The sequence below is a fragment of the Lissotriton vulgaris genome, chromosome 9, assembly GCF_964263255.1.
Source record: "Lissotriton vulgaris chromosome 9, aLisVul1.2, whole genome shotgun sequence".
Lineage (NCBI taxonomy): Eukaryota > Metazoa > Chordata > Amphibia > Caudata > Salamandridae > Lissotriton > Lissotriton vulgaris.
This window is the reverse complement of record NC_141697.1, coordinates 659,502,632-659,524,854: the sequence shown is the minus strand read 5'-3', so window position 1 is coordinate 659,524,854 and position 22,223 is coordinate 659,502,632.

Sequence of the window (22,223 nt, the reverse complement as noted above, 5' to 3'; positions counted from 1 at the left end):
TATTGGGATTTCCAGCAGGCATAAACAGAGACATCTCAGCATATTGTAAAGGCAAAAGGCATATACAGCGGACGGGACAGACAAGCATGTCTTCCCTAAACTTGAGTAGTAAATTTAGACAAATATGCCAAAGAGACGGTGTGACGTCGTAGAAGCAAATGACCTGCGGTGCAGTAAAATAACATGAGAAGGAGGACAACAACAACCAATAACTCCCATCCCACCACCCCTCAAACCCCCCTTCCCCACCCCGACCAGTGTGCTTTGTAGTGCAAAAGAGTCCGTCGACGGGCCAGAAAGGTCTAGAGTCCCTGTTCGGGAAGTCACTGAGAGTCACAGTTGGCATCAGTTAGACGCAAAACCTTAAGGTATTTGGGACACGTGACTTCATTAAATTCCTTAGACAAGAGGGTCAATAGTTTCCGAAATGCGTCAGTGGACCCAGTGAGTGTAGCATGAATGCGCTCCATCCCAAGCGTAAACCAAAGTTTGTGGAGCTACCCCGTGTGTGTAGGGCTAGTTGTGGAACCCCACAGTGATAGTATATGTTGCGTGGCTGCTTGCATAGCAATGCCCATTTGTCGACCCCTTAATGATTTCATGGGAAAGGTTAGTGCATTGGGGAGGCCTAATTAGGTGTATGCAGGGAACCTCGGGATTTCAGTGTTAAAGGTGGAATCAATATCGTCCAGGACCGCCTTCCAGTAGTCTCCAAGTGTTGGACAGTCCCATAGGAGGTGGGTTAGAGTACCCTTTTCCCCATACCCCCTCCAGCAAAGCTCGCTACGTGCCGGGTTCCCCTTATGTAGGCGAACTGGGGTGAGGTGCCAGTACATAGCCAATTTCGCTGCTGCCTCTCTCGCTTTTGTGTTGCGTGTGGTGTGTGTAGCCCTGTAGTAGATGTAACCCCATTCTTTGGATGACAAGGCTCTTCTGAGTTCAGCTTCCCAGCGCTTTTGACTTGGTGTTTTGTCCGAAGTGTCTGGTGGTGTGAGCATTTTGTAGAGTTCTGATATAAGGTGTTTGTCCGAGTCCTTAGTCAGTAACCATTTTTCAAAGGTTGACATGGGGCGACCTACCAGTGCTGCGGTGTCCGGGGCAATGAGCCAATGTCGTAGTTGAAGATATTGGAAGAGATGAGGGTTCTGTATGTCATACCTTTGTTTGAGATCTGTGAAAGGAAGAAATCCCTGTGGATCAAAAAGGTCGCCCGCGGCACGACATGCTGTGCCTCGCCATTGGAGGAATGAGCCTGCTCCATTGCCTGGAGGAAAATCCGGATTATCCAATATAGGAGTGAAGGGGGAGGGAAAGGTTGTTAAACCGTGTTTGAGCGCCACCCTGTCCCATATCTGTATGGTCGTGCGTGTGATAAGAGACCTCAACATGTATCGTGGTCTGTGTTGCCGGGCGAGGAATGGGATCCTCCAAAGCGGCATCTGTGCCATAGCCCTATCCTGGAAAAGCCATCTCTTCTCCGACTCAGGTCTGTACCATTCTACTAGGTAGCGGAGTTGGGAGGCCTGGAAATAGCGTACCAGGCTGGGGACGCCAAGGCCGCCTTCATCCATGCTCTTGTAAGCCAGCTGTTTGTGGACTCGTGCTCGCTTCCCCTCCCAGACAAAGTTAAGCAGGGTGTCTTGTAGGTCCTTCAAAGTGCCAGCGGGAGGCATAACTGGGATGGTCTGAAAGAGATAGAGGATACGAGGCAGTATAGACATTTTCACTGCTGCTACTCTCCCCAGCAGTGAAAGGGGCTGTTTAGACCATCGCGCCAGATCCGCCCGGATCTGGGTGGTGAGAGTCTTATAGTTGGTCGATACTGTTAGGTCAGTTGAAGAGGTTAGAGTAATTCCCAAGTACGGTACCTGCCTGGGTAACTAGCTGGAGACCGCTCCCTTGACCAATGGCCTGAGCTTGTGGGCATGCATTTTTACCCAACGGCAGTATCAAGGATTTAGCTATGTTGATTCGGAACCCTGAAGCGGAGCCAAATGAGGCAAGTTCCTCCATGAAAGCAGGTATAGAGCTATTGGGCTGGTCCAGGGCAACTATGACGTCATCTGCATATAAACTGATGGTATGGGGTTCTTGCCCAAAGTTAACACCTTTAATTCTCGGATTTTCCCGGACCTTCTGGGCAAGCGGTTCAATATACATGGCAAAAAGAAGGGGGGAAAGTGGACATCCCTGTCTGGTGCCGCGTTGAATTTCGAATGGACTCGAGCGCAGACCTCCCAGGCGGACCCTAGCTTGCGGATGGTGATAACAGCTTGCTATTCGAGCGTAGAAGCGGTCGCCTAGACCAAAGCGACGCAGGACTTGTTGTAAGTAAGTCCAATTCACGCGATCGAACGCCTTCTCCGCGTCTACAGCGAGTAATGCGGAGTCCGAGGCTTGGAAATGCGACTTATCGATGAGATGGAGTACCCTTTTGGTGTTGTCGCTACACTGTTGGTTGGGCAGTAAGCCAGATTGGTTGGGTTCTAAAAGTCCAGGAAGGCAAGGGCCAAGGCTCGCGGCAAGAATGCCCGGGAAGAGCTTTAAGTCAAGATTCAATAATGAGATAGGGCGGAAGGCGGAGCAATGTGTAGGTTTCTTACCGGGTTTTGGCAGCACCACCACCTCCACGGCCAACATGTCCGGAGGGATGGCGCCTAGTCCCTCGAAAGAATTAAAAAGGAGGGTGAGCACTGGGGCCAACTGTCGGCTGAAGATTTTATAAAATCCCGCCGAGAAGCCGTCAGGTCCCGGAGATTTGAGTGGACGCAGACGGGCTATAGCTGCCAGAACTTCATCCTGACGGATAGGGGCATCTAGGGCTTCCGCGTTATCTTTGGAGATTTCAGTGAGGGTTGTCGTGGCCAAGTAGGCCTCAATGTCTTCAGAGGAGGTCTCCTCTTCACTGTACAGCGAAGCATAGTAGGAATGGAATGCCTCTGCTATCTGAGTATCGTCAGCAAGTACTGCCCCGTTGGCGTCCACGAGACCATTGATCTTTGCTCATTGGGTCTTGGCTTTCAGAGCACTGGCTAGTAAGCGGCCCATTCTATTGCCTCCGACATAATAAGTATGTCGGAGACGGAGAGCCGCGAATTCCGCCCTGTCCGTATCAAGGCTGGCAAGCTGGGCCCGTGCTGCTTTTAGTTGTCTCCAAACGCGTGGAGCGCAAGTGCGGCTATGAACCCGTTCCAACTCTGCCACGCGTGCCGTGAGGTCGTCCCTTTTACTCTTGCGGTCTTTGGCCTCAGCCGCAGCAATGACGATGAGTTCACCTCGAGTGAACGACTTCAGGGCGCCCCAGAGAGCCATCATGGATATTCCGGGCGTGTCGTTGGTGGCTAAGTATTCAGTGATGTGTTCGCTGATTCGTTTAGTGACGTCTGGTCGCTGCAATAGAGTTTCGCGTAAGCGCCACGGGCCCCTGGGCCGGTGCGCCGCACGAAGTGTGAATGACAGTTCCATTGCGTCATGATCAGTGATGGCCGCTGGCACTATGGTGACCTCCTCAAGATTTTTAATTAATTCAGAAGAGCCGACAAAGTGATCAAGTCTGGCATATGTGTGGTGCACATGCGAGTAAAACGTGAACTGCGATGTGTTCGGGTGTTTAGCCCTCCAGAGGTCCACTAAATCCCTATCCTTCAGCCATTCATGACCATTGGGTGAGAGGGCCCCGGCCCACCGTAACGGTGTCCCGATCTGTCAGCCTGCACGCCCATGACGATGTTGAAATACCCGCCCAGGAGTAGGGGTGCGTGTGGGGACTGGATCGCCTCCGAGATCGCGCCTTTTAGGAAGGCTTCCTGTCCCGTGTTTGGGGCATAAAGGGAGCCAATCGTAAAGTGTGTGTCACCTAACTGAAATGTATGTACCAAGAGGTGACCCTTAATCTCCCCCACCCTATTCCCCACCTTCCCCTGGAAGCTTCTAGATATCAAAATCGCCACCACAGCAGTTTTCGAAGGGAGAGAGGAAAAATATTGCTGTGGGAAGGCGCGGGAGCGCAGTCTATGCCAATCTTCCTGCAGAGGTGCGTCTCCTGTAGTAAGCAGATATCTGCCCCAGAGTGTTCCAAGTAGGAAATAACAGCCCGACGTTTAATGGGATTGTTCAGCCCTTTCACGTTAAGGGTCAGTACCTTAAGGGTCACATCAGGCACAGTGCAGTGAGTTTATGACACATCTCAGAGTAGGCATCTCGTATGCTACATAGCGGCGGCTGGGCATTTCTCAAGTCTTTATCCTCCCGGCCACCCTGCAGGCCCATCACCAGACCCCCCATCCAAGTGGGCGACAAACCTCTGAATCTGCACATCAGTAACGCATCATCCCCATCAATGAAAGAACCAAACTGGCACACTGGTCCCCACCCTGGAACCCCCCCAGCCCAACAAACCCCCCCAAAACAACCCAAAACCACCATGGGCTGCCTTGATGCTTATGCAAGCTAAGATCGTTGTGAACGGAGGCCTTACCCCCACCCCTACCACCCAAACTCCCCCTTCCCAACCCCAACTCCCTAGAAATACATAGTCCCAGTCCTGTTAGTCCACACAGGACCGTGGCAAAGAGTACTGAAGGGGTCATCTCCGACGGCGGCTTCTCCGGTCCCCCCGCCCGACCCACCCACCGCATGGGCAGAGCAAGTGCAATATGGAATCTCTCTTGTAGAAGTGCTTAGCATTCTGGAGAAGAAGTTTCTTTGGCGACCTCCGCCAATGCAGTATCGCGCTCACGGGAGATGACAGAAGCGTCTGGTTTAAGTCGGTGGGGTGGTGATCGTTTGTAATTCACAGTTTGCCAGCCCCCTCTAGATGTCCCTTGTGAGCTTCTGAACACCGGTTCAGTATCGACCTGGTCAAGGCCCAAGATTACACAGGTGTCCTTGAGTGACCGCAACTGATGGAGCCGACCATTCCATTTAAATATGATCCGAAATGGGTGACCCCATGAGTAAGGGATCTCTTTCTGTCTTAGGAAGTCTGTCACAGGCTTGAATTCGTTCTTCTTTTGGAGAGTGATGGAGGAGAGATCCTGGTATAAAGCAATGGGGTGGCCTTGAAATTGAAGGGGCTGGGCTCTCCGAGCCTCTCGGAGAATCCTCTCTTTAAGGGGGAAATCCGGAAGGAATGCCAAAATGTCCGGAGGTGGGGCCGGAGCCCGGCGAGGCAATCCCACCCTATGGGCCCTGTCGATTCGAATGGCAAACTCCGCAGGCTCTCCCAATACGCTCCGGAATAGGGACTGCAGGTAGAGTGATATCAGCCCCCTCTTCTTTTTGAGGGACCCCCCGTACCGTATGTTATTGTGGCGGGAACGGTTCTCAAGGTCCTCCGTGTGGGCCTGGAGGTCCAGCTGCTGGTCAGTGAGGCGCAGGACTTCCTGCTGGAGATGCTCAATTTCGCTACTTCTGGTTTGATCTGCCTCTTCGATGGCGACCACGTGTTCCCCAAGGCCCTCCACATCGCGCCGAAGCTCTCGGACCTCCCCGGCCACCTCTTGCTTCAGGGATCGGAAGTCGTCCCTGAGTGAGTTAAATAAAGTTTCTAGGAAAGACTTGGTGATAGGTGCCTGGTCTTCTGTTGAGGCTGGCGGCGATTTCGTGGTCACCGGGGAGGGGGGGGTCTTTGTTGGCTTTGGATTGTGACTTGCCCAGCATTTCAGGAAGCGTTTGGGATCCCTTCTTCCCCCTCTGCGCCGCCATGTTGTGGATAGTCTCTGTATAATGCGGATGGCGAGTCGCTGGTGTCCCGAGGGATTTTGCAGTTCTCTAGCGCGTCCCCGGGGGGGCCGCCGTGCAGGCGTAAGGTACCTCACCCCCTTCGTTCTTTATGTCCAGATTGTGAGCGCCATCAACTGCCCGCAGGCCTGCGAGAAGCGTGGCAAGGTCAGTTCAACTGTTGCAGACCCACAGGTCCTAGCTAGGTAATGTATGGCGGGTGGCAGGCTTCGATCCCCGGTGCCCCCCGGCAAGCAATTTCGGGTGACCTCCCAGGCTCAGAGATCAACCTCACTCGGGGCCCCCCACGGGCCCCCACCGGGAGATCAATTATGCCCCCCGAGCTGCCCAACGCCTCCTCCTCCACCCCGGCTCTCCTCACCTTTGTCTTCTGGGCACAGGAAGCCGGTCCGGCCGTCTGCTCATCGATGGCCGCACCGCCAGTCACGGTTCGGCGCCGCTAGGCCACAGGGCCATTTCGAAGCTCGGTGGCATCCGTGCTCCACCAGGCACAGATTGGGTGTGCCGCCTCCCGTTCTCCGGGCAGGGTCTTTTGCAGGTATGTCGGGGTGATCAGGGCGGCTGCGCCAAGCGCCGCGGATGTCCGGGATGTAGGCCCGAAGCCGGGGCCTCAATTTGCAGTCTCCCGCCTGGTTCCTCTCGACCCCCGGTCGGACCACATGGGCTGTGCGCTGCTGCAGTGGGGTTTGCGGTGTAGGAACCGCCGCGGCGACTCGCCCTCCAGCTCCGACCTCCGAGCTGACCGCCAGATGGATCGCTCTCGCCGGCACTGTCGGAGGGTGCTAGCTCGGAAGCGCGGCCGCCATTATGGGCGACAGCGCCCGACTCCTTTCGATGCCGCCTTCGCAAAGCGTCACTGTACATGAGTCACAATGCAAATTCAGAATCCCTTCCGCTGCCTACCAATGTTAAATTTGGGGGTCTCTGGTTGGCACAGGTAGGTACTTGTGACAAACAGGGACCATCTCCTCTAGTCAGGGAAAGGGGATTACACACCTAAAATAACCCCTGCTCACCCTCTAGGTTGTGTGGTGCGAGCAGTCAAGGCTTATTTCAGAGAGGTTGTAAGTTAAGCAGTTGTGACCACATACAGTAACCCAGTGACAACACTACAAATGGACACCACACAGGTTTTATATAAAAAATAAGTAGACTTTATATAGAGTTACCACAAGACCATAAAGGACAAAAATACACACTATGATTACTTTAAGATGGTAGATTTAAGCTTAGTTCAGTTCAGTTCTTAGATGCGACACTCTGCATCAATGTACCTTAAGTTGTGTTGCGCTTCCACAACTAGCAATGTCGCAGCGATGGGGAATGCGGCAAAGTTCAGGTGCAAAGAAATAAAGACATGAAGATCTTCCAGATGCGGCGCGCCTCTCGGGGATGCGAGAAACCCTCGGTTCGATACGGGGACTGCAGCGGCGACACCCTTACGATGCGACGGCAACAGCTCCAGCGGCGACGCTCTTCTCCACGATGCGTGAAGCTTCCGCTCGATGCGACAACTACAGCGGCAACATCCATTATGCGACAGCAGCAGCTCCGATGGCAGCACGCTTCTCGGGGATGCGAGGTGCTCTTGGTCGATGCGGTGCAATGCGACAGTTCCAGCGGCGACACCCTCCTTTCTCTGGTGTTGCGACGGCAGGCACAGCGACACGCTTCCTCTTAGTTGCGGCACGCTTCTCTCTGATGCGATGCGGTGCAGTGCGACAGTTCTAGCGGCAACACCCTCCTTTCTCCGAAGTTGCGACGGTAGGCACAGTGACGGAGACATGCTTCTTCTTGTTGAGTCGCGCTTCCAGCTCCTGGCGACACGCAGTTCCTCAGAAGGCCCAAACCAGCAGCAGGCACTTCCAAAAGAACTCTGGGGAGTGAAGTCTGTTGTCCCTGAGACTTCAGCAGGAGCCACGCCCTTTTCCAAGCCCTTGGAGATCCTTCACAAGTTGAAAGCAAAGTTACAAAGTTCCTTTCCCCTTCCTTTGGCAGTAAGGCAACCACTGCAGGCCAATCCCCCAAGCAGCACTTTAGCTTGGCAATAGTCTCTCCTCAGTTTCTTCAGGTTCCTCTCCTCAGTAAAGGTTTCTTCTTGTAGTCCAAAAGTGATCTAATTTCACCCAAAATCCTTTATTCTTTGATGGGACAGGGGCCTGTGCCTAGTCCAAACCAGTTCTGAAGCACTCTGTTTACCAGACTTCTCCTTTCCTTTCACAGTGCAGGGCAGGCACATCAGGCGCCCCACAGGAGGTGGAGCCAGCATTGTGGAAGGCAAGTACAGTCCTGGAGCACTCTGTTTACAGGACTCCTTCTCTTCTTTCAGTGTGCAGGGCCGAGACATCAGCCGCTCCCCAGGGGGTGGACCCACCATTGTGGAAGGCAGGCTGTGGCGGGGTAGATGGAAGGGCACGGAGACCAGATCTCGGGATGTAAGGTTTTATTTTACTAAGGGTTTTTTTTTCTTAAAGTAAGTCTCTCTCGGGCCAATATCGCAGGATCCGTGGTTGCTGTAACTTCTAGGGATCTTCTAGTGTTCCGGGCGAGGGTTGGTGTGTCTCCTGATGGACGCTGTCCTGGCGGCTCTGGCTGAGCCACACTCCTCCTCGTCGATTGTGGCTGGGCGGTTCACAGGGAAGGTGGCCTCCAGGCACAGGTACCTCCTTCCTCGGTTCTTCGGTTCCTCCAGTCCCCTCCGCGTTCTTTAGCGATCCTTCTCCTCCTCGGTGTTTCACCAGCTCTCCTCGACATACCAAGCGCTTGTTGGTGACATCACACACTGTCCTTCTTCCTTCCTCTCTTTTCTCCAATGCGAGTGGGTCAACGTCATCCGGGGGCGTGTTCTCCTCCTCCGAGTCAGCCCAGTTAAAGGAGCCGTCCTCTATTTCTCCCGCGTTGTCTTTCCATAGGGCTTCCGACTCCGACATCCATTCATTCTGGTACGGAGGGAAAGAGGGGAGGGTATTTGGATCAGCAACCCACCACTCAACTTGTGGGGCGAGTCCCTCAGTATGCTCAGTCCCATTCCCATTGTTACACAGGCCCAGCCCTATTCAGAGTTCAGGTGCACTCCTCCCTCCCATCAAGATGCAGATCTCTCTATTCACCACTAGGTGACTCAGCCTGTCTCCTGGAATTCCCCAGCTCTGTCACTCACAGAAACCAGATATAGGAATACACAAACTAGCAGAGGCAGGTTTGAATGGTTAGACGAGCAAATACCTACTTTCTAAAAGTGGTATTTGCAAACACAGAATATTAAAATAAACTTTACTAAAAGATGTATTTTATTATTCTGAGTTCAGGTATACTAAACTCGAATTGCTACCATGTTCTCTGAGCCTGTTAGGATTATAAAATGTAACAATTCTAACAGCCCATTTTGGCCTATGGAGAACAGGTAGCCTTGCAATAGTGAAAAACGAAAATGGCTGTAATTCACTGTTAGGACATGCCACACACATCAGGGCTTGTCCTACCTTATACTTACAATGCACCCTGCCCTTGGGCCTACCATAGGGGTGACTGATATGAAGAAAAGGGAAGGTTTAGGGGCTGGCAAGTGAGTGGGCTTGCCCAGTCAGCATGACAGTACCAGACTGCACGCAGGCTCTGCAATGGCAGACCTTAGACACATTTTACAAGGCGGCTTCTGTGGGTGGCACAACCAGTGCTGCAGGCCCACTAGAAGTATTTAGATTACACGCCCTGGCACACTCAGTGCACCTGACTAGGGTCTGACAAGTAAACCAGAGTAGCCAAACATGGAATCACTAATCTATACATCAATTTAAAATAGGGAGCACTTGCACTGTGGCACTGGATAGCAGCGGCACAGTGCCCAAAGCATCTAGGAGCGACCTCTGAACCTGTCACCAGGCAGGTCGCTCTCCTCACCGCCACGCAGCCCCCTGTGTGCCCGGTCTCCTGCTGCCACTGCCGCCCCTGCTAGCCACTGCTGACTATTCTACACCCCGGTGCCTGCTGACCCCTTACCCTGTGACTCCTGTTGGGCCCCTGTGCCCTCGCCGCCACCTCTTCCTGACGCTTTCTACCGATGTTTCTGCGTTCCTTTCCCATCCTGTGCCCCCTGCCTTCTGTGGCCCCACCGTCACCTTCTTTCCACATCTTTGCCGCCGTTTTTTCCCGCCGCTGTGTCCCTGCGGCCTGTTCCCCTAACCCCATTGGCTGCCCCGCTCCCCCTCCCAGCTGCTCCTCCCTCCCTCTGACCTACATATGGAGGCCACGCAGCGGTAAGAGTGAGCGACCTCTGAACCTGTCACCAGGCAGGCCGCTCTCCTCACCGTCACGCAGCCCCCTTTGTGCCCGGTCTCCTGCTGCCACTGCCGCCCCTGCTGACTATTCTACACCCCAGTGGCTGCTGACCCCCTATCCTGTGACTACTGTTGGGCCCCTGTGCCCTTGCCGCCACCTCTTCCCGTCGCTTTCTTCCGCCGTTTCTGCCTTGCTTTCCCCTCCTGTGCCCCCTGCCTTCTGTGCCCCCACCGGCACCTTATTTCTGCATCTTTGCCGCCGTTTTTTTCCCGCCGCTGTGTCCCTGCGGCCCCGCCCCCCTGACCGCATTGGCCGCCCGCTCCCCCTCCCAGCTGCTCCTCCCTCCCTCTGACCTACATATGGAGGCCAAGCAGCGACCGCGCAGCGGACGCGCACAGCGGACGCGCCGATTGTGCACCGAAGGCGCGCCAAAGGCAAGCCCGTCTGCGCCCGTCCGCGCCTGGACCGCGCCCAGCGCCAGGACCCCTGTCCCCCGTCGACGCCAGACCACACGACGGACCTACGACGCCGCAATCCTCAACACACTCAACGCCGGCCAAACCCCCGCCTGCTACAGAGCCACCCCGAAACGCATCCACGGACCCTTGACCTGCCAAGTCTGCAAATTCACCTGCCTCCGGACCTGCACCGCACCCGACAAGCCGAGCACCAGCAGCAACCACCTCAAGTGCATCCTGCTCAACACCCGCTCCGTCCACAGACACGCCGTCAAACTCTGAAACCTGCTCGACACAACATCACCAGACGTCGCCTTCCTCACAGAAACCTGGATGAACGCCTCCTCAGCGCCTGACATCGCCATAGCCATCCCGGACGGATACAAGATCACCCTGAAGGACCGCGTCAACCAGACTGGAGGAGGCATCGCCATCGTACACAAGAACACCATCCGCATCACAACCAACCCCGACAACACCTTCACCGCCGCCGAACACCTCCACTTCCAGATACACACCGACCCCAAGACCACCCTCAGAGGCACCCTCATCTACAGACCCCCGGGACCACGCACCCAATTCAGCGAAGACATCGCCGACTTCATCAGCCCGCACGCCCTCCCCTCCGCTGACTACATCCTCCTAGGGGACCTCAACTTCCACCAGGAGAACAACAAGGACAGCAACACTACCACCCTGCTGGACAACCTCGCTAACCTCGGACTCAAGCAACTGGTGAACACCCCCACCCACTACGCCGGCCACACGCTTGACCCCGTCTTCTCCTCCAGCAAACACATCTCCTTCAGCCACTCACCAGACTCCATTGGACTGACCACAGCTGCATCCACTTCAGCTTCAGAAGAACCACGACACACCACCACCCGCAACAGATTCCTCGCAGGAGCTGGAGCAAGATTACCACCGAGCAGCTCGCCACCTCCCTCCGCCAGAACCCTCCCGCAAGCACAACGGACCCCAACGAAGCAACCAACAACCTCACAGAGTGGCTCACCAACTGCGCAGATGACCTCGCACCACTGAAGAACCCTCCCAGCAGACCCGGCAGCAAGAAAGCCCCCTGGTTCACCGACGAACTCAAGATCTCCAAGAAGAACTGCTGCACCCTCGAGAAAGCCTGGCCCCACGACCAGACCACAGACAACATGACGGCCCTCAAGCACGCCACCCGCAAACACCACCAGCTGATCCGCACCACCAAGAAGACAGCATTCAAAGAACGGCTGGACAAGAACGCCCACAACAGCAAGGAACTCTTCAGCATCATCAAAGAGTTCTCCAACCCCAGCGCTGGAAACAACAACATCACTCCCTCGCAAGACCTCTGCGGCTCACTCGCCTCGTTCTTCCACCACAAGATCGCGATATACACAACAGCTTTGGCGCACCAACCATGCACATAACCACCGAACCAACGCCCCCCACCACCACCATCTACGCCTGGACCCCGGTCAGCACCGAAGACACCACCCGCACGATGAACACCATCCAATCCGGATCACCAACCGACCCCTGCCCCCACCACGACTCCATCATCGCACCCCAACTCCGGGACATCATCAACACCTCCTTCAACATCGCCACCTTCCCGGAGATCTAGAAGCATGCCGAGCTCAGCGCCCTCCTGAAGAAACCAACAGCGGACCCCACCGACCTCAAGAACTACCGCCCCATCTCGCTCCTCCCTTTTCCTGCCAAAGTAATCGAGAGGACCGTCAACAGACAGCTTGCCGCCTTTCTTGAGATGAACGGATCCCTCGACTCCTCACAGTCCGGTTACCGAGCCAACCACAGCACCGAGACCGCCCTCATCGCAGCCACTGACGACATCAGATCCCTGCTCGACAACAGGGAAACAGCGGCCCTCATCCTCCTGGACCTCTGCAGCTTTCAACACTGTCTGCCACCTCACCCTAGTACAGCGCCTCAACAACATCGGAATCCAAGAGAAGGCACTGAAGTGGATCATCTCGTTCCTTGCCGGAAGAACCCAGAGAGTCCGCCTCCCCCCGTTCAGATCCGAGACCACCGAAGTCATCTGCGGCATACCACAAGGATCATCACTCAGCCCAACCCTCTTCAACGTCTACATGAGCCCTCTCGCAGCCATCGCACGCAAACACAACCTCAACATCATCTCCTACTCTGACGACACCCAGCTGATCCTCTCCCTTACCAACGACCCCGCCACCGCCAGAACCAGCCTACACGAAGGGATGAAAGACATCGCCGAATGGATGAAGAACAGCCGCCTGAAACTGAACTCAGACAAGACGGAAATCCTCATCCTGGAATCATCGCCCTCCGCATGCGACGACTCCTGGTGGCCCCCTGCCCTGGGCACCACTCCCAAACCAACGGACCACGCATGCAACCTGGGCTTCATTCTGGACTCCTCCCTCTCGATGACCAGACAAGTCAACGCCGTCTCATCATCATGCTTTAACTCCGCAAGATCTTCCGTTGGATCCCACCGAAACCAGGATGACGATCCCCCAGGCACTCGTCAGCAGACTGCTGGACTACGGAAACACCCTCTACGCCGGAACCACAGCCAAACTTCAGAAAAGACTCCAGCGCATCCAGAACGCCTCCGCACGTCTCGTCCTGGACATCCCCCGAGACAGCCACATCTCCGGCCACCTGAGAGACCTGCACTGGCTCCCCGTCAGCAAGAGGATCACGTTCAGACTTCTCACCCACGCACACAAGGCCCTCCACGACCTGGGCCCCAAGTACCTCAACAACCGCCTGACCTTCTACGCGCCCACCCGCCAGCTACGATCGTCCAGCCTCGCCCTCGCCGCCGTACCACCCATCCGCAAAGCCACCGCCGGGGGAAGATCCTTCTCCTACCTGGCAGCCAAGACATGGAACTCCCTCCCGATCCACCTCCGGCAGACCCAGGATCATCTCTCCTTCAGGAAGCTCCTCAAGACTTGGCTCTTTGATCAGTAACGAACCCCTCCCCCCCAGCGCCTTGAGACCCTCCCGGGTGAGTAGCACGCTATACAAATGCCCATGATTGATTGATTGATTGATATAACACAGCAAAAACACATGAGGCAACAGCAAAAAAATGGAAGGGAGACCCACGTCAATGGTGCCAGGTATAACAGAGTAAACATTTTTTCAAACTGTCACTCAATTGGGTGTCTCTATGCAACTAAAATAAACCTCTGCTTATGCTTCGTGCTGACTAACTAACGTCTGTCTGTTGTGCCAGGGCATCGCGGAGAAGAAGCAGCCAGGACAGCCTCCACACCTTGCCAGAACTCTATCCAGTGGAAACCACCCTGGAACTCGCTGCCGCCACCGATGACCAGAGGAATGAGTTGGAGCCGGGAGAGGGGGGGATTATGCTTTAGGGGATTATTTTCCTGCTCCTGCTCAGAATCTCATTGAATGCTCCTAGTCTGGACATCTCTCCAGAAGCTTTAAATACAGTTTATAGCGTGAGGCACACAAATTCAGTGCACGTTTTTCCAATCCTAGTTCCCATGTGCTGTTTCGAAAATCATTTTCAGCAGTTGCACAAATCCACTGCAGATTCTTTCCACCTTTCAGGGCTGTTTCCAAAGGCAGCTCCAAGAGGTACACACATCCTCTGCAGACTCTTCCCACCAGTGAGGTGCTACTTCCAAAATCACAGCCAGGAGGTACACACATCCACTGCAGATTCTTTCTACCTATCAGGTGCTGCTTTCAAATTCAGTTCCAGGAGGTACGCAAATCACCTGCAGTTGTTGTTCACCTGTTGGATGCTGTTTCCAAAATCAGTTCCAGGAGGTACACATATCCACTGCAGATTATTTCTACCTGTCAGGTGCTGATTCCAAATTCAGCTCCAGTAGATTTGCAAATCATCTGCAGATTATTTTCATACGTTGGATGCTGTTTCTGAAATCCGTTTCAGTAGGTACACACATTCCCTTCAGATTCTTTTCTCCTTTCAGCTGCTGCTCCCAAAACCAGTTTCATGAATTAAACACATACTCTGCAGACACTTCCCACCAGTGAGGTGCTACTTCCAAAATCAGTTCCAGGAACTAAACACATCTGCTGTAGATTATTCCCACCATTCAGGTGCCACTTCCAAAATCAGTTCCGGGAGGGAAACACATTACTGCAGATTATTTCGACCTCTCAGGTACTGCTTCTAAATTCAGCTCCAGGAGGTACGCATATCACCTGCACATTCTTTTCACCTGCTGGGTGCTGCTTCCAAAATCAGTTCCAGGAGGTACACACATCGCGAGGTGCTACTTCCAAAATTAGTTCAAGGAACTAAACACATCCGCTGTAGAATATTCCCACCATTCAGGTGCTACTTCCAAAATCAGTTCCTAGAAGAAAAACATCCACTGCAGACTCTTCCCACCAGGGAGGTGCTACTTCCAAAATCATTTTTGGGAACTAAACACATCCGCTGTAGATTATTCCCACTGTTAGGGTACTACTTCCAAAATCAGTTCCAGGATGTAAACATCACTGCAGATTCCTTCTATCTTTTAGCTTCCGAATTCACTCCAGGAGGTAGGCAAATCACCTGCAGATTCTTTTCACCTGTTGGATTCTGCTTCCGAAATCAGTTTCAGGAAGTAGACTCATCCCCTGCAAGATACAGCTGCTGCATCCAAAATCAATGCCAGGAGGTACATTCATCCACTGTAGATTGTTTCCACTTCTCAGGTGCTACTTTGAAACTCTGTTCCAGGAGGTACACACATCCACTGCAGATTCTTTCTACCTCTCAGGTGCTGCTTCCCAATTCAGCTCCAGGAGGTACGCAAATCACCTGCAGATTCTTTTCACCTGTTGAATGCTGTTTCCAAAATCAGTTTCAGGAGGTACACACATCCCTTGCAGATTCTTTCCACCTTTCAGCTGCTGCTTCCAAAATCAGTGCCAGGAGGTACAGACATCCACTGCAGATTATTTCCGCCTCTCAGGTGCTACTTCCAAAATCAGTTCAAGGAAGTAAACACAACCAATGCAGACTCTTCCCACCAACGAGGTGCTACTTCCAAAATCAGTTCCAGGAATTAAGCACATCTGCTGTAAATTATTCCCACAGTTGAGGTGATGCTTCCAAAATCAGTTCCCTGAAGTAAACACATCCACAGCAGGCTCTTCCTACAAGTGAAGTTCTACTTCCAAAATCAGTTCTGGGAGCTAAACAAATCCACTGTAGATTATTCCCACCGTTCAGGTCTACTTCCAAAATCAGCTCCAGGAGGTACACACATCCACTGCAGATTATTCACACCTCTCAGGTCCTGCTTCGAAAATGAGCTCCAGTATGTACACATATGCACTGCAGACTCTTCCCACCTCTTCAGTGATATTTTCAAAATTAGTTCCAGGACATACCCACAGCCCCGGCAGATTCTTCCCCTAATTCCAGGTGGTCCACAGATATCCATTTTATGATCTTACAATCTCATATCCCAAGTTATCCTTTAAAAATGCATTCCATTCCAAATCAATTGCAAGATGCACAAATTTCCACTCCAGGTTCTTCCAATTCCAAAATCAGTTCCAGCAACCATACGAATCAGCTGCCGATTGTTCCAACTTCTGCTGTTTCCAAAATCAATTCCAGGAAGCACAGAAATCTACTCCCGGTGTTTCCCACCTCTCAGAATCTGCTTTCCATCTTTGTACTACAAGGAGGAGCACAAATCCCCTGCAGGTTCATCCAATCCAACCTTTCAGGTACTGTTTTCAAAGTCCATTTGCGGATATACTCAAATACATGGTAGGTTACTTTAGGTCACAGCAGTACTCACATTAATGAGGTTTTGTGACTTAAAAATCTGTTTTTTTAACCCGTTTAACGCAGTGGCAAATCCGCCGCGGTGCGGCGGGTTTAATAAGTGGGCGGGGCTGCGTCGGCCAACGGACATGCGCAGCACTACGAAGGTAGTGGGGGCGATGGCCATTGGCCGACAGAAGAATGCAAAGGGTTAAAGACAAAATGTGCATGTTATATCCATAACATTTCATTCAGTACCCCATCACAATGACAACATTTGGATCCGAAACCTATAGGTTCTTGCACTTTGGAATGCTCCCTACTTAAAACATCCCTTTCATATATTAAACAAGGGTCTCATTAAAACATTTTTAAAAAAGTGCTTGGCACTCAAGAGAACTGATCTTTTGTATCAATCGACCACGCTAATCAAAATGTAACCAAAACCGACTTAAATAATAATAATTAATCCATATTTGTAAGTGCGAACATATCACCCCTCAAGGTCTGAAGGCGCTGGGGGCTGTAAGGGGGATGTAGTGGGCTACTGCCCAGAGTCTTTTGATGCTGAGCTGCCGCCAGCGATCGAAACCTTGACCCCGTGCTCCAGAGTAAGCTGCTCTGGCCACTGCGCCACACCTCTCCCACCAACCAACTCATGCCTTAGACACAGCGACGGCTCGTGGAGGGAGTTACGGTGGGGCAGGAGGGCGGGGAGGGGGAGGGGCAGGGCGGAGGTTGCTAAAAACCGGCATATGGATAATTGCAGGTAAGTAAACAATTTAATTAATAAAACGAATTTCGTAGCTCGCACTGCATTGCATTTTGCGATGCAAGGCGCACTACGAAATTCGTTTTATTAATTAAATTGTTTACTTACCTGCAATTATCCATATGCCGGTTTTTAGCAACCTCCACCCTGCCCCTCCCCCTCCCCACCCTCCTGCCCCACCGTAACTCCCTCCACGAGCCGTCGCTGCTTAGACATTAACACAACATCTCAGCAAACCACTAGTTCAACTTGTGTCTCTTCTACCCATGAAGAAACCATGTTCTGGTAACAAAATACTTCTGAAGTCAATAAGCATTCTGTGGTTGCACCTACTTAGAAGGGCTTGAAGAATGTATAATTACGCTGACAACAGACCTATTACTCATGTCAAACAACTTATGAAAAACAATCCTTGTCAATTCACTTGTACTTCTTGTTTCTGATTTGAAAACCAGATACTCTGAGCCTCATTCACATTACACTTTTGCATTAGTTTGCTTTTTTAAGTAAGTTTACAAGTTTTCAGTGTTTACAAACTGTACTGTTGAGGTAACCTATACTTTTGCAGTCAATTGCACTTAGTAACAATTCCAGCATCAGACTTGGCCAACCATTGGTACTGCAACCTCCATGATTTTTTATTGAGGATGTTGCAGTACCAGTGGTTGGTTATGGGCAGTGCCGGACTAACTACTGTTTTTCTTTTAGTAGTAACTTCTACTCTTTAAAATAAGTTTAGACCTAAAGTCAAACTTTAGACCTTAAGTCGGACTTTAGACCTGACATCTAATTTTACACCAAAAGTCTAACTTTAGACCTGAAATTTGACGTTGGACAAAAAGTCTAACTTTGAACCTGAAGTCAAACGTTAGACCTGAACTTTAAGTTTAGACCAAATGTCTAAGTGTAAACTCCAGGCCTAAAGTTAGACTTCAGGTCTAAAGTTAGACTTCATAAAGATAGACTTTAGGTCTAAACTTAGACTTCAGGTCTTAACTTAGACTTTAGGTCTAAACTTATATTTCATGCCTAAACTTAGATTTAGGATCTACGTTTACCTTTGTGAATTGGGTCCGGAGTTTGTGACTACACAAAAGTAGTAAACTTACTCAAAAGTATAAACTTACTCAGAAGTTTAAGTTACTTTTGTGATTCAGGCCTGGATTTTGAGAATATCAAAAAGGAGTTAACTTTCTCAAAAGTGTAAACTTGTAAGTTATCTTTGTGAATCAAACCCAGTATATCCTGTCTTGAACCCTGAGCACACGTTTATCTGGTAACAAGGAAATCCATTGTTGCATCCATTTGCACCTTGAATTTGGATTGCCACTGTAATTATTAATATGATTCTGATAAATGATGAAACACATTCCCTTGGAAATATCGCTCTTGAATATGGTAGTTTTGTAAAACTCCAAGGGTTGGATAACAGTCCAAAGTGGGGTGTCTAAATTGACATGTTTCCTGCAGCCCTTTAAACTGCTGATATTCCTGGTGACTTCAATGAACCACAATGGAGACACAGACATCCTACAGGTCTAGCCATGCGAATCAATAGGTGAAGTGAAATGTCCTTAAAAAGGAAGATTCTTTCCATATTGAAGTGCATTTTAACTACCTAATAAAAGGCAAAGCAATCAAGAATAAAAAAAAGTCAAAGAAAAATTGCAAAGAAACAGAGAGCACCTACCTAAATGAGGATAACTGAATAATATTTTAGCAGGTATTTCTGATGGATACTTCTACCTGCAGATTCTTCACCTGTAGAACATGCCCAGATGTTAGACTGGATCTGGAAACTTCAAATCTTTCCTGTCTCTGGTGGGGGTGCTGGCCTTGCATAAATGCCAGAAATGGTGTCTTGTGTTGTAACTGAAGGCAGTCAGCAACCACCACACTGTAATGCTGTCAGTTCCCTTTTTTCTGCACCTTTGATGCAGATCTGGAGCTCACTATCTCTGAGAATTTTTTCCTCACTTTTCTAAATCTGTCTCCTCCAAGGAGTCAGGATTTAAGCCCTGTCCATCACAGACTCCCACACAGTCTGCCTATGGTGCCTAGGGTCGTACCACAACTCCTGTGCCTGTTCTTCATGTGAAAGCATGCACCCCAAAGCTATTTTGGAGTGCAAACTAAATCTCTTCATGGCCCGTCCCAAAGGGGACTCGCAGAGCCAGAAGCATTCCACCATTTCAAATCTTCATCTTCTTCCTCTAGGGCAATGAGACCATTTTTTTTTAACAGTTTACTTCCACTGTCTCATTTGCAGATGCAGATTTGGATGCTGAATTCATTCAATTTGCAGAGTCATTTACACAAGACTTATTAAATAATGCTGGAAATAACTTAGACCCACCACCTTCACCCACAGTGGAACCTCAAAGTCAAAGACGCAGACTGCGTCAACTGGTAGACACAGAATCTGAGGCAGAGGATAATGTGAACACTGCAGTCCCAAATACAACAGTGAATGCAGAGCCTGCACAAAGGGTCCCAGGCAGGCGTCACAGACTGCAACAACTCTTCCGGCGGCGCAGACGTCCTTCCCAAAATCATGAAGCGATGGATGACATTGCAAATGGCAGTCTCATTGAGAGGAAGTTATTAAAAGTACAGCGCCTGCAAGGAAAGGATATAAGGGTTATCAAGGGTAAAATCACCAATATGGCCAAAGACATTAACAATATGAGTACAGCACTTATCAAAATGGTCAATGTCTCCTCAGACAAAATGGAACGCATGACATCAGCAATAGAGACACTATGTCAAGCAATGCAGGGAAACCAGGGTGCAGTTTTACAAAGAGCAACAGTAGTAAATATGCATTCCAGCACAAGAGCCATGCACAGAATGTGCAATAACACATCCAAATTGATCGAAACTACTGTTGAAATTCAAAAGGAAATGAGGAAATGTTATGGAGAGCTGTCCTCTGGCATGAAGTCAATGCAAGGCCTCATTTCAGAGCACCATCAAGGGCCAAGTGCTATCTTTCATCCAGAGTCTGCAGTCACTGCATCTTCTTCAGAAACTACAAATGTAAAAATTAAAGCAGCTTCAGAAAGAAGAAGTGTCAGAAATGTAGCCAAAGATACCTTAAAAAACCTTAATTCAAATCCTGTGCAGGTTAAAGCATTGGGGTTGAGAGGAAGGAAAAAATGAAACATATTTGACATTTTTTGAGAACCTTTTTTTGCAATGTTAATAAATGACAATATCAATACCTTTGAAGATTAAATTCAAGTGACATTTTTGTTTACAAACAGCAGATATGTTTGAAGAGAATGTCACATTACATTACTTTAGAACTGTAATAAATACCTAAGTTAAAGCAAAAGCATGTTTGTTCTGTGTCATACCTTTATTTAAAAGTAATGCTGAGTTATCTCTGCTCTCCTTCTCCTTCCCTCTGCTGCATCAGGACCATTGATTCTAGGTTGGGGTTGGTGAGGTTGGTTATGGTTGTTTGGGATGTTGTCTTCAAATTCCAATCCAAGACTTTTTTCATGGCTACATTGTGCAGCATGGCACAAGCGGCAACAATTTTGCAACAGACCTCAGGACGATATTGTAATGCACCTCCAGTTTTATGAAGTATACGGAATCTGGATTTCATTATTCCAAATGTCCTCTCAATCACATTTCTGGTAGAGATATGAGCTTGGTTATAATTCTGCACTTTACGGGTTGTTGGATTGAGATAAGGAGTAAGGATAAATGTTCTCACACCATAAGCACTGTCACCTATGGAAAAGATTAAACCATTTCAGTTGATTACAAACATGTCATAATTTTCTTTGTCTGAAAACACTATCAACAACATAACATATGGTTCCAAGTGGTGTTTTTATTAAACAGTATTCCCATATGCAAAAAGGTATCTATTTGTACAGTTTCGCGGCCATCTATACGAAGGACAGAGTTTTTCTTTGCCCTTTGGCCAGCCACTAGCACAAAGGATTTGGCTTCATTTACACGGAGGTTCAGCTTTTTATAAAAGACACATACTCCGTTATCAGTTTCTGTGTTATACACGAATAGGAGTATGGGAATGCAAGTTTGATTTATCATGGGGACACCTAAGGTGGATTCAAGCAAGGGTGCCTTCACCCCATTAGTATACAGGGTGAATAGAAGAGGGGCAAGGACACACACCTGCCTGACCCCTCTTTCTATCCTAAACCCCCTTGTACATTCTCCCTTATTTCCATATCGTACAAAGGCTGTACCTGTGCATACAGTTGTCCGATAACGGAGATGATGGCTTTATCAATGCCTGTTTTTTCCATCATAAAATATAATTGGGGGTGGGAAACGCAGCCGAAGCCATGTAGAGCGTTCCCATTTTAGCTACGGTATATTTGGAGAAAATCAAATGTAAATGTAAAGATTCATTCACTGTGCCTTTGTGTTTTTCACGAAGCCATATTGCACCGGAAAAAGGCGACCGAGGCGGAAAAACCGCGGACCCCCCTAGCCATACTAATATGGTGGAGGGGCATTCTGGCACGGATGGCCTGCCATCCTAATGGACCCCAAAGTGTCTATTTATAGTTATTTGAAAACGCTTCTCTGCAGTTGGTCCCCCTTTAGCCTCCAGCCTCCCAGCCATGTAATGGCTGGTGCCACCGCCAGCTTACATCAACTGCTGTCACACCCTCCGATACTGACAACACCAGGCCATTGTTGTGCAGCATCCTTCAGCGGCTGGATTCCATCAAGAACAGGCTCACCACAATGGAGCTGAGCCTGGACCAGCTCTGGACCTACATCCAAAATGTCCACTTTTAGCCCTTTTGTATTTTTTCGTTTTGGTGGGAGGGACTTGTCATTGTTAGGGCTGGATGAAGATAATGGGAGGGAAGTTGGGACCAGGTTTGACTTTCTTTGGAAATTTTTAATTTGTGACTTTGGTTTGTTTGTTTGGGAAGATGGGGAGCATTTTGTGAGGCTGGGTTTCTTTGTAAAAAAAAATAAAGGGGGAAAGTATTTAATTTCATCTAAATTTATGCCTGAAGTAGTTTGTTTTACTTTTCCTTTGCAACTCTGCCTTCAGCTTTTACGCAGCCTATATATATGCTTGTAAGAGGGAGTGTAGTGCTTAGTGGTTCACTGATACAACATCGACTCCTAAACCTCGAACTACAGAAATATTGCAAAAAAATATTTTATACAAAAATATTGGCACCCTATA